This window comes from Montipora foliosa, chromosome 10 (assembly GCF_036669935.1).
Source record: "Montipora foliosa isolate CH-2021 chromosome 10, ASM3666993v2, whole genome shotgun sequence".
Classification (NCBI taxonomy): Eukaryota; Metazoa; Cnidaria; class Anthozoa; order Scleractinia; family Acroporidae; genus Montipora; species Montipora foliosa.
Window position 1 is genome coordinate 37,997,059 of NC_090878.1, and position 13,637 is coordinate 38,010,695.

The window sequence follows — 13,637 nt, forward strand, 5'->3', positions numbered from 1 at the left end:
TAGAAAAGGCTTTGTTTGGGATGCCAATGTGACCGTAATTTCATTTTTTGCTTTGCTCTTTTCTTGTCTACGGGTGGGGGTGGGGAGGGGGATAACCTCTTCAAAAGTACTTGTTGTAGATTGCAAAGGTTCGTTTTTCTACAACTAAGCTTTTTAGTGGCTCCGGAATTAGAAAATTTACAAACGTGTACCCCTACTTCACATTTCAAGCATTAATGTGCACATAAGTCTGACATGGTATTGAGTGAATACTTTTTATGAAGACATCAAATTCCAAGAAAAATATCATTAATTTTTCACTAGTCATGCTTTAAGCAAAACGTATTTAACGTCGTGATAATTGCATACCTCTGCCAAACGAGCTCGTCGCAATCGTACTTTTCGTTTGAAGCGTATTACACATATGACGAGGCTCTGTGTACTTGCCAATATCTGAGTAAAAAAGGGAAGACAAATAATTAATTTAGTGAGTGAAAAAAGCCAGTCACTCAGTCAGTCAGTCAGGGGTTAAGCCTGTCGTCAAACCAGACACTCAGTTACCCAGTCACAGGAAATCAGCAAGTCAGTCAGCCATTAAGTCAATTACACAAAAAAAGTTTCCCCCTTTAGTGTCAGGCAGTCATTTAGCCAGTTAGGCTGTCAGCCAGCCATTCTGTTAAGCAATCGAGTAAACTTCGTTTTACGTATCTCCTCAAAAAAATCCCATTCACTTGAGTCCTACTGATTTTAAAATTGTGTTTGCTTAACACCTGACTGGCAAAATTTTCAAGCTCAGTGAGCTTTGATTTTTATCCAAAGGCTGTTTACTTTGAGTTTAAGGTCTGGATTTCACTGTCCGCCGTTACTCACGTTCAAAACTGACCAATTGGACCAAAGAGAGTTGGATCTAGAGAATGAGAAGTCATTTACTCACAAGCTTAAAATTTCATCTCGTAAATGCAGCTTATTATATATGCAAAACACAAGTTTAAAAGTCTAAAAGCGCGGAACTCCCTTGCTGCGTACACACGCATTGCATTCCTAAACTAATGAGTCTTTCACGTCATTTTCTCCTTGATCCAGCTCTCTCAAGATTCTAGAGTTAGTACCGGTAATCGCGGACATTAAATGGGAAAATTCCATTTAAAATAAACAGATGTGTTTTTTAAGGAAGCCTTACAACTGGGGTCACTTAGTGTTTAGTTATCATAGTTTTGAGATGCAAAGAAAAAGAAAAAATGATTTGTTTTGGTCATAGTAATAATTTCAACGTTCCAATTACATTACCAGTGCAAGTTATGAGATCCGCCATTAGAATGTATCCCGATTGACAGCTGCATTTATTAACTGCCTGCAGTGTGGTGGCAAATGTGATCACACATGTGGCATCCCAAAACGCACTCATCGACATCTAAAAGGAAAGAAAGAAGAAGAAGAAAAAAACTAAATAAAAACCACATACAAATATTATGTCATGGCATGATAAGAATTAGCAGCATTTAGCCAATTGCGAATCACCGGACACGAGAATCATGCAAGATCGTTGTTTACTTTCCATCTCGCCTCATGCGTCGCGCTCGTTTTTCGCGATTAGCGCTATGTCAAAACACTTGTTTAAAATGGGGTAGCATTTAATTCTTTATCTCAAACTGACTATTCCTTTCGCATCATCTTAAACGACGTAGCATTCGCTTTAAGATTCGATTGGATTCGAGGCGGGAATCGAGTCTAGAGTCGTAGAATTTCGTCTTCCTAATTTTAATACGCACTAAGCTAACGGGGCAAGATGGGATGTAGTTTATTTCTTGTAAGAACTGCCACTAAGGAGATCGTCACAACAACTTAAAACTAACTCTTCAAATTCTATTTCTTTGTTTGTGCTCAGACCTAGATACTGTAGATCAGTGATAACTCTCTGGAAAACGTTGTTCAATGGCGCGCTCCTCAGTAATAGAACGATAACCTCATTCCATACAGATGCTCATGTAATCGTCGGGAGGTGTCGCTCGTCATTTTGAGATATCGAAATTTCCTGCAAACCTCTAAAATGTTGGCCACTAGTACGCACAATTCAGTGAATCGGATGAGGAATAATTTACCTAGGGACGCCTTCCTGTCTTTCTCAAGCATGTACCCGGATTATCTCGACCCCAGAGCTCTTCTCTTGACTGAGGGAGAGAAGAGCTCTGCGAACCCTGAAACAAAGTGTCTTCTCGTTGGTCATTGTGAAGAACAATCAAAAGCGTGTCTAATTGGTGCATTCATGTTAGCACGAGGAGTGAGCAGGCGCTGTAAGGTTCAAATACCCAGTCTTTGGCTATAAGAGCCCTACGGCGCATGCTCTCCTACATGGAGTTACCCAGAGCCTTGGGTCGATCCGAGGCACTGGTGACGAGAATGGTACGCGGAATGAGACGCACACGTACCTAGCTGCCATACGTGTTGATACACACCTGCTGACATCATTACTGCGGGTTTTGCATATGTTCCACAAAGTAGAATAAATAAATAGATAAGGAAAATAGGGAACAGGGCCAAGATTTGAGAGAAGTTCTTTATTGTATAAGCAGATTGAAGCGTGGGTGCTACTAATCCAACCTGTGAGCCGTGAGGCTATTTATCTGTAACTTTGAGGAACGCTGCGGCTGTGGCCGGTCCCGCGGAATTTGACGCCGCGCAGCGGTACATCCCTTCATCATTAGGGACTTAACGATCTACGACGCGGTCGTCAACGAGAACGCCACGAAACAACGATATCATTGGTTAAAAGAGGAAAAGTAATCGTGTCGCACGTGCGGCACGCGTTTTAACACACTTTCGTGCGGTACTCTGCACAACAACGACTTGCAATCACCAAATTTGAGTTTTTGACGACAACGCGAGCGCACAAACGCAATTCTTGTATTCTCTACTTTTATTCTGAAACCGCACGTACCAATTTATTTTAGGATACTTCGCCCACGTTGTACGACGCTTACGAGATGGCCTAACCGCGAGAAACTTACGATAGCGCAAAGTTATATTTTAAGTTGACGTTTTCGTTGACGTCGCTGTCGTAGATCGTAAAGTCCCTAATGAAATGAACCCGACGTATAACGAGGGATCCACTTGGTAGGACACTGAACCACTCCTCAGAGGGAATGGGCAGGTCTCCATTCAGTTCTGACGCCCACGCGATGTGGGGAGCCGGGTGACCACGTGCTTGCAATAAAATATGTCACATTCTCCCTGAATTTTGGTGAGGTCTTTCGCCGCTTGCGTTATTGTAGTAGGGACTGTTTGATTAAAAATGAAAAAGAAAGAATAAGGCTTAAAACTCTTATCAAACTCTTGTTAAGTCTCGGTTACCTTATAAGCGCACGACTGTATTTTTTCAGGTCCATTTGAGTTTTTTTTTTCTCGTCAGAAAAAGTCGGCCCTGATATTTGATATTAATCAAATGAGTTGGAAAGAGTGCATTACAAGGATATTTTACTGCTGCTTTGAGATAATCGTAAAATCAAATGAGAAAGGTTGTTAGATTACAATAGAATCGCAACTGAAAAAGTAAAATAAACGTGTGACATTTCCATTTGACCACAATATGTCTGTTTCACTCAGACCTCTGTTACACTTACTCTCCAGTCCCGCTACCACAGGGTGATCTTCATCTTTTTTGGAACCTGTGTTACATCTGAGAAAAAATACGAAATTTACCAACTTAAATGAAAGAATAAATTGAGAGACAAGGAGCTTTGACGACATTCTTTTTGGATACTATTGGAGGAAGTTGGAGCCAATTCTCACATGACGCCGAGGCTTTCCATACTTTTGACACGTGGGAATCACATGAAAAAGAAAAACTAAGCCAAGACCATGACATTTCAGTTTTTTTCCATATAACGGTCTAAATTTGTGGACTAACACTCCCGGTCCTGGTCTGAGAACGTCCTGCATGTCGTGCTCTTGTAATCGAGAGTGTGTCAATCAATGTTTATTAATTATTTATTTATTTATTTATTTATTTATTGAGCAAATAATTTGAGAATATTCCGGAGATTTGATTTTTTTATGGTGTTCGCTGAAAAGGATGTGTAGGATCATGAATATGACCAACTTCGAAAGTACCTCTCTTCAGCATTTATCTACATTAGGAAAACAAGATGTGCAAGTGAAAAAGATCTATTCGATGTTAAATTAAGCAGACAGCGCATGAGCAGGGATATGACAAAAACGGTAACGTAACAAAACAATAACATTATTGAATGAGGTTTTAATAAGAAATACACAACTGAAATGAGTTCAAATGAATGAAATGTTTAAAGGAACAAACGAGTTTTTTAAGGAGGTTAATAACATTATTAATGCGAAGTCTTTAATGAGGAAAATAATTGCTCTTTCGTGCGGCAAGCATTTTAGTGCATTTCTTCGCCGTACTTTGTAAAACAACAACGGCAAATAACCGGATTTGCGATTTGACGCATATCGTCAATATCGTACAATGTCAAAGCGATTCCCTTACGATAGCTGGAAGTGTCATTTTGAAAATGCATTTTCATCGACTTTACCTCTGTCATTGCTAAAACTCAGTTTGTTTGTCTGTTGAAGCAGGTTAGTATAATGGTAGCTATATAGCTGATGCGGCCTGTATTAATTTTACACTTACATTCAAGGGTCAGATCACAACACCGGGGAAAACACCGTCCCCTACTCTTCTCGAACGGTGTGTCCCACAGAGTTTATGAATAAGGTTTGTGATGCGGAGACTACGATTTATAATCCTTAACTGAGAGGACTTTAAAGTCTTACCATTTGCAGACGGAATTACAAAGTAAGAACTTTCGCCTCCATGTTGGCCCGGCCGGAAGTCGAACCTGCAACCTCGCGCACGAAAGTCCATTGCACTTATCTAAGGATTATTAATAATAATTACTTACGTAAACAATGGTGCTTATCAGATGACAGTTGATACCCTTTGTCGCATGAACACTCGTAGCTTCCAATAGTGTTGTGACACGAGTGGCAACAGCTGGGTTTTTCCAGTAAGCACTCGTTAAGTTCAGAAATAAATAAGGTAGAACCATGCTTATTCATTTAATTTTCAGGTCTATTTCATTTCGACATGACTGTTCCCGCTGGAAGAAGAACGGAACTTTCGTTCCGGTTGGCACTATACGGCTTGAGTAGTGCTGATTAAACACCGACACCCAGCTCAATTCTTGAAGCCCGGTGCAATTCAGAGGTTGAGCAATTTATCCGTTTGTTCCGCGGGGCTTGACCCCACAAACTCTCGCAAGAAATTCTGGTGCGTTATTACCACCAGAAGCTAAAAGGGCTCTGGACCTTTTGGTTAAAGAATCACTATGACGTCATGGCCGTCATGTTAAAATGATTTATCTGGAAATTGAAATCTATATTACGCAATAGGCCTTTAGCAGCTTAGTAATCACATGGTACAAAAACCGTCATACTGCAACTCAAATTGCGCTCTGGGACATGTCTCAGTGGGCAATTTGCGTTGCAGTGTTACTATGTGATCACTAAGCTGAAAAAGGCCTATTCATCTTTTATGCTTTAATGAAACAATATGGTGCCGAAAAACGCCAGATAGCATATAGCTAAATAAAAACTAGAAAGCATGCATTTATTTATTTACCATCACAATGTTTCCGGCCTTTGTCGAGCATAAATCCACTCCGGCAATTCCAAAGATAGCTGCCATGATCATTCATTAACACAATGTTGCTCACATCCATGCCTGTTCTCACTGCATTCGCAGGGCCGTAACCAGAAAAAATTGTGACTGAGGCAATGTCCATGGTTGAATTCTCTTCCTAGGTATTTTAGGTGTTTATGAGGATTACATTTTAAAGACAACACTAGAATCACGCTTTATTTAAAAAAAAATCACGAAAAATTACTGAGGCAAGTGCCTCGGTTTGCCTCATACTGGCTACGGCCCTGATTCGTTGACATCTAAATGAAAAGTGGAACCAATCAGTGACTTCCAATGAGAGAGTTTTCAACCCAGTCTTTAAAGAAAAACTCCTTGATAAAATACCACAAACGGACAGAAAATGGTGATGGTGACACTGTCTTCATCTTCAATATAACAAAAATATCAATCTTCAAATACCCTAATCTCGTACCCAGATCTCCCACGGTCATACGGAAGGGAGATCTGGTAAAGTTCGATTTCGAGCATGCTCAGTGCCAGCGAGGCCCGAAATACGGGCTTTTCTATCACTGCGCATGTTCGTACTCTCTGTTGTGATTTTGGGTGATTTTGCGAAATAAACATGGATTTCGAGAATATTCTTGAAGAGATTCTTTTGGGTAGAGGACAAGGAAACCTTAAACTTAAGCCCAAACGGAAAGAAGCGCTACAGGCGATTGTTTTTGAACGGTGGAGATTGTTTAATTGTCGGAGCAACTGCAGAATCACTGGAACGAGCGCTTAGGCTTAATCATAAAGGAGTGCTATTTTCTTCACACGATCTCGTGCAAAGTGTTGTTAGCCAAACCGTAATTTGAAAGCTAAAATGTTAAAGAGGATTTAGGCCTAATCCCTGAAACGAACGCTTAGGCTTAATCAGTAAACGCGTGCTATTTTCTTCACACAATCTCGTGAAAAGTGTAGTTAACCAAACCGTAAATTGAAAGCGAAAATGTTAAAGAGTGCTTAGACATAATTACTGCGACGAGCGCTATTTTCTTGACACGATCTCGTGAAAAATGTAGATAATCTAACACTAAAATTCACAATTGATCACAACTTAATTCGCGAGTCACGCTTTAAGAACGAGAAATACTGTTTTGAATAAATTACATACTTCAACTTGAATTTATTAGTTTCTGCGTACCGCGTAGCCAGGTACGCAGAACTTTATTCGAGTGGCAGGGTACGTGGGGCTTTCGTCGGTACGATTTACACAAATGTCGCAAATTTTTAAAATGATTTTCCTCAAATGTAAAGCTTTTCCGGCGTCGGAAAAAAACAAAACTTTCCTCCGCACAAATGGCATTTATTCAAAACAGCACATGAGCTTGCGAAAACCAAACCTTCACTAAGTGCCCCGCGAAATAAGCCAATCGGAGCGTAGATTGCATTGCTGCAACCTTTTCTTAGTAGCCAATTAAAAATGGTGTACTGTCGAACTTTACCAGATCTCACATTTCCAGTGACAGAGTGAGATCTGGGTACGAGATTACAAATACCCTTCCCATATCAAGTTTTGGTTGAACAGCCCCAAAAGAGAAGCATGCTCTACCCTTTAAAGTAGGAGACAAGCGGCCTTGAAGAGGGTTCTGGGCTAATAAATATGAACCTCAAATAAAGTTCATTAGGAATACACACAGAATACAGGTTCTATTATGATTATTTTGGCGCGAAAAACCTACAAAGTATACTCACCGGCTGTAAAGCGGAATCGAGACCACACCGAGCATTTTCTCAGGTTATAGACAATTTCTTAAATGAGAAATGAGTATCTTTGAAAACCCTTTCCCTTAATCCTCAACCTATGTAGGCGAAAACGGAATAGTTTCATAAGAATGTCCGCAAGATATTTCCATCACTCAAGTCCCTAATAACGTCATCTCTAAATATAAAGTTGCATTAGTTTCGCATTTTCGCGATTTTCCAATATATTTTGATTTGTTGACCTTGTGAAGTGATTACTTCACTCATTGTGCTACCACTAAAGATAAATTTGTACAACGATCAGAGGCCAACAAAAAAAAATCTTCCACAGAAACTTGCAGGGCGTACAGAACTAATTTTTGTTAACCAATTGCAAAAAATTGATGAATTTGGAACTGAAATGGAACACTCCCCCTACTTTACATTCCGGACTTTCATTCTTTTCTCCTTGAGGCTTATTTACGTTACTTTCTTTCCCTCTCTCAAGTAAATATGAGCAATTTTTCATATTTGTATAACATGCGCTTTCCAAAAAAAAACAACGAAACATGGGGTGTTCTTAGGGAAAAAAAAGCAAGGAAGGGGGACGGGGGAGGGGGGCGTTTTGTACCTTTGAGACGGTGTTGGTGTTCCTTGTGTAACTTGTGTTCAAAGTGATGATACGAACGCTTAATATTTGATCCTGCTTTTTGTTCGCGTCGGTAAACATGATCTTTGTCTTTGCTGTACGGATCTGTTTGATACAAAAAACAGAATTCGAAGAAGTTTATTTAACAATTATTCCATGAACGCACGTTGGATATGAGATGGTAAATAGCCAACGAGGGGCGTGACTCCGAGCTGCTTATAACCAGTCTCATATCCAACAAGCGCGAATGGAATAATTCCTTTATTACATTTTTATTAAATTCTTAACGCCTGAACACATGGAAATTAAAGCCAAATTTTTGTTGCAATCAGTAGTTTCAATAAAAAAAAATAGGTCGTACGGTATATGAGCTGATAACCGAGAATGAGTGAACCAGTCAGAAAGCTAGAAACCTAATATTCGAGGTCGAAAATTAAATAATTATGGTTATCCCTCGAGCATGCTTGGAAAAAACCTAACCTGCGATCAGGCTCTATTTTAGTTTCGCGTGGTACGTAATGTGGAGTTGGCGACATAAGAGAACATATGGGCGAAGCTAAAAATGGACCTGATCGCAGGTTAGAAAAAACCCGACTACTCCTTATAGGATTCAAACCAGTGACCCTCTAAATACTCGTTCGAATGTTCTTTCTCCTGAGTAGCATATTCTCGTTTCAATGGAGATATTCACTTTTAGACTGTTATATTACGTTTATTTGGTGAAGGTGAAGTTGATTTGTTATGTACCAAATAATGAATCGATTGTAAATGTTTTAAGGACAATACGTGTTTTTTTTTTTTTTTTTTTTTCATTTTATGAACAGAGATTTTCCACAACGGTAGAATTGCATAAGAGAGCGAAGCCCCAAGTTAAGTGTGTCCTGCAGAGGACACCACAGACGGTCGTGAAGATCGTGTCCTGTTCTTTTTGACCTGTGTGATTATTCTGTATATGCCCCAATACGTTAATTAACAACAAAAGATACAAGGTGGGGGCTACGGTTTTTTGTTGTCAACAGCGGAGATTTGCAGATATCATTAAAATACCTTGACTGTTGGTCAGGCCCGGAATTCTACCCACGAGCCCCCCTCACGATAATCCAATGCTTAACCAACTGAGCCAGCCAGTTGGCTGATTCGATACTACCAAAATGAGCATGATAGACATGAAAGCCGGATACTTATTTGTCTTAAATATGAAATGAATCTGCTTACCGTGTGAAGCTGTCTTACTTGTAGTAGGAATGGGTATGACTTGTTTCGTGGTTTCTAGTCTTCTTATGGTCAGCTGGGTTGGTGCCAGAAAGACTGCGTAATAAAATAATAGATTGAGTCAAAACCTATCCATTGATTGACTTAGCATTTCTCTAAATATATACATCTTAATGAACAAGTTTAACGGCCATGTTCGAAGTTAATTAGGCCCTCATTTTTCTTTTTTTTTTTTACATAAACTTGAAAAATACAAGGAGCAGTCTCATTTGAGGAGGTTAACTATCAATAGAGTTATGACTTAAAGCGAGAGTTAACGACTGCCAAAATCCTAAATTCAAGATTTTGGAAGTCCAAAATCTCGAATTCCAAAATCTTGAACTCAGGATTTTGGCTGTCCAGAATCTTGACTTCAGGATTTTGGCTGTCCAAAATCGTGAATTCAGGATTTTGAAAACTTAACTCTAACTCTACGACACAACTCTATGAATATAACTCTAAGAATAGCTGTCCCCTAATTCGAGGTGTTATGAAGAACATCAGCTCTGGAGGATAAATTTTCATTTTCTCCCCTAAATTAAGTGCCGTTCCGACAAGTGTCATTTTTGAAGGAATACCACACCCTTGCCATATAAAAAAGGTTGAAACAGTCACGACGTGATTACAATAACGCGAATTTATATTTTGATATGACGTTCTCGTTACCGTCGCCGCTGCCGTTGCTTAAGCTCCCTATTAAGTAACTTACGTAAGCCGTAACTTCAGTAAGATATTCATTTTTACGAAGACCGTTGTCTTTGAATCAAGCAACAAAGACAAACTTTCAAGTCTTTTGCAAAACATGAGCCATAATTTGCTATTGTTTTGTGAACCAACATGGCCGTCTCATCACGTGATTGAAAACCATTTATAGGATTTGATGAGTATCACAATTATAACACATACGTGCGACTGTAGTAATAATAATAATAATAATAATAATAATAATAATAATAATAATAATAATAATAATAATGGTTTATTGCAGAGTATCCAAAAAAGTGAGGTTCTTCATCCACAATATCTACACTATAAATCAATTCTAAAAAAGTAGAATATATACATATCTACAATTGTGTTCACTGCTTAAAGTTCCTTGCATGAAAGATGTCTCTTCACACTATGACAAAAGGAATTATACTCAGTTGTTTCTAATAGCTACAGGTAAAGTCTCTGCTTACGAGCCAGAAGGCTCATCAGGCCGGCGCTTATCTCCGGTTTCTGTAGCATGAAGCGACTAGGAGTATTTATACTCCCCCCTGGATGGGATGCTAGTCCATCGCAGGGTTACCCCCAGCATTACGCCGGTACCCATTTATACACCTGGGTGGAGAGAGGCACCGTGAAAGTAAAGTGTCTTGCCCAAGAACACAACACAACGTCCCCGGCCAGGCCCAGAACCCAGACCACGCGATCCGGTGTCGAGCACACTAACCATGAGGCCACCGCGCCTCCCTTGCAGAGTATCCAACAAAGTGAGGTTCTTCATCTACAATATCTACACTATAAATCAATTCTAAAAAAGTAGAATATATACATATTTACAATTGTGTTCACTGCTTAAAGTTCCTTACATGAAAGATGTCTCTTCACACTACGACAAAAGGAATTATACTCAGTTATGTTTCTAATAGCTACAGGGAGCTTATTAATAGTAGATGCTGCCAAGTGCTGAACAATACCTGATACTCTCGGAATAGAAAGGACAGGCGCAATCGAAGATCTTAAGCTATAAGCACTGACTTGTATAGATTTAATTTAAGATACTCAAGAAACGTATCATCATATAGCAGCTTATTAGTTAACTTAAGTATATTTAGTTCAACGTTCGCCGTATCCATTAAAGATTAAGGTTTGAGTTCTTTCCTTTTGTTGTGTATACATTTTTGTTTATAGCTTTCTCTTCTCTGCCCTTACCCTAACCCTAACCCTAACCTTAAAGCTTCATCATAATTTTGTCTTCCTCTGTATAAGGAAGCTATCGTTGACGTCACCTATTGTCATTAATATGCCAACCAGAGCCTCATTGGCTGTCAAAACAAAGGGTCTTTTGTTCCTGTGGTTGGCACATTTGAATAACAAAAGCAATGTTTGTAAACAGATATCTTTCCTATAAAACTACTTGACAAAGGAATCGAGAACTGAACGAGAAGTCGGTACAGTTTTGGTTTTCTCTCCAGGAATGTCATAATAGACTGAACTGTGATCTATTCCGACCTGATAATAGTGCCGAGGAGGGAACAACTCTTCTGGATTTGATGGATGTCTATAGTTTTACCAACTTGATTAAAGTGCCAACTAGAGTTGTGGGCAACTCTAGCTCACTCATTGGTGTAATTCTTACAAACAAATCACTTTCTGTTGTTACTTCAGAGGTGTTTGATGTTGGCCTCAGAGCCATCACAACCTTATTTTTACTGGATTCGGTCACACTGTGACCCTAAATCGCGCCCTAGAACTATACTAAAACGCCACTTTAAGCATTATGATCCAGAATACTGTCTAGCTGACATTTCTGTTGTTCCGTTTCATGTTGCACATTTTGGAGGACCCAGGGGAAGTTTGGAGGGCGTGGGGGAAATTGTTATCTGATACTCTGGACCCTCATACTTCTGTCAAGAGAATCCATTCTAAGCGCAAAAACGTTCGTTTTAAGGCAACAAGTACCCACAGTCCAAGGATCCTGCAGATTCGGTATACAGATCGCAGCGTAATGTCACGTCATCGTTCAGACGCAAAGCAATATCGAACTTTCTCAGGTTTAGTGCTGACGGAGCTAAAGGTATCCAAAACAATTTTGGCATATAATCAAGCCCTTTATGCATTGTAAACAGAGTAGCAATGAATGTACTTATCAACATAAAGAGAATGGTGCGCTTTTCACTTGAAGAAGACATCACTGATCTCCCAAGCATTGCCACCATCATGGGGGAGAAATACCCAGTATCTGCCCAATTTGACTTTATTCGTGTCTTGATTTAAACTGAGCTGATACTAAAATCGTTGAATCCCAGTAAAGCGACCCGTCATGATCAGATTCCCGCTCGTGTCTTACGAGATGGTGCCTTAATTTTGGCAGTTCCCTTAGCTAAACTGATTAACATTGTTATTGATAATGCTTGTGTCCCACTAACTGGAAATTGGCGGAAATCTGTTCCATCTTCAAGAGATATGACCAAATTGACAAATGTAAATACAAGCCTGTGTCCATTCTTGTTTTGCTCGACAAGGGTTTTAAGAGTTGTCTCAAAACCAACGGGTTGGTTACTCTGCGCCATATATGTCGAAGTTCTTGTCAGCATACAGAAGGGGATAAGGCTGGGAGTCATTGTTGTTGCAACTTTTGGAGGATTGCAAAGGAGCGCTCGACAACAATTCTGTTGTTGGAACTGTTTTTCCCTAGATGCAAATCAACAGAAAACCGCGCATCGCAAAAGAATGTTTTCTTTTTCTCAAAAAGTATTTAACGGTAGGGGGAAAGCAATACATCATTTAAAAGCTAAGAAAATAAGCTTTCCAAAAACATATAGCATTTTATGGAGAACTAAAACATTTTATGAAAAGAAAGTATAAAGGAAAAAAATTAAAAAAATTATTGTTGTGATGGCCGATTACTTCAAGTAAGCTAACCTTTTTAAAATGGGTGCTTAGACTTAAATACTGTTGAACAATCCTGTTTAAAATGGGTGTTGAGGCTTAAGTAAGCACTATATGAGATACCCATTTGGGTAGTCCATAGGGTGCTTCATGGAGTAGGGCTCCGCGTTTTGTCCTCTCCCGTTTTTTGTCGCCACTGAATTTCTTACAATTTGAAGCGAAATCGCCACTGATGATCGCAACTCAGCTTTGAAAAACAAAACATTATATTTTTCCTGCCATCTCGAACATCTTTGGGAGAATTTAGCATTTCTTTAGTTGGTTTTTGATCGTTTTCGTCATCCACTGCTCAGATTTTTTTCCATCACGTTTTCCCACGATTTCTATTTGCAGACAGTCAATTGAATGAATTGTTGCTCTACCTCTTAAGATGACTGCGGATTGTAAGTGTAAAAATCGACTAGTTTAACACAGCAAAAAGGGGAGCGGTGTTCATTGCAAGGAATTATAAATTGCTAATTTGCAAGGCCGATCTGTTAGCTCGCGAAGGCCTACTAATGCGCAGATCAACTCGAAACTTCAACACTACTCGGTGATTGATGTCTGTCAGCCTTTCTTTGGAGTTGAAAAGATGTTACACATTCCCCCTTTTAGAGATTCGCTATTTTAGAGATTCCCTATTTTTTAGAGATCCCCCCTTTTAGCGATTCCCCGTTTTAGAGATCCCCCCTTTAAGAGATTCCTCGTTCCCCGTTCTTCCATCGTCGTTCCCATTCCTTG